Genomic DNA, 515 nt, shown 5'->3' on the forward strand with positions numbered 1-515 from the left:
TGCTCCAGTCTCTCCTCCTCCCCCTTCATCTGCTCCCGTGTGCTCTGATCAGCTATGTCAAATTAGGATTTTTTTTATTGTTTCTTTCTTTTTCAAATTTAGAACAATTTTTGTTCATGGGTAAATCACTTTTAAACTGAATGTGTAATCCCCATTAGTTCTAGTGCTTCCTCCTCCCTCACACATACTTTGCCCCCCAACCCCCTCACTCTCCCTATTTCCCACCCCCCACCCCTACCTCCCTAAAACCCTTGCATCAGTTATAATCTGTATTCAACTACTCTGTCTGTGCTTCACAAACTAGAGAATCTGACAGAAACCATACAAAACAAACTAAAATGATGAGCATAAAATAATAATAAGACAAAGATAAGAATACAAATAAAGTGTATGACAGAAAAGAACCTGATAATTCCCAATGACCCTGTGCTCCATCCAGCCTCATTCATATACGAATGCTTTTGACACGGAATATCTTTCATGAAGATCAGTATTGCATGAGCGCTGTACATTGT

The sequence above is a fragment of the Echinops telfairi genome, unplaced genomic scaffold (genome assembly GCF_000313985.2).
Source record: "Echinops telfairi isolate 266 unplaced genomic scaffold, ASM31398v2 ScPeMD7_7469;HRSCAF=8507_1, whole genome shotgun sequence".
Lineage (NCBI taxonomy): Eukaryota > Metazoa > Chordata > Mammalia > Afrosoricida > Tenrecidae > Echinops > Echinops telfairi.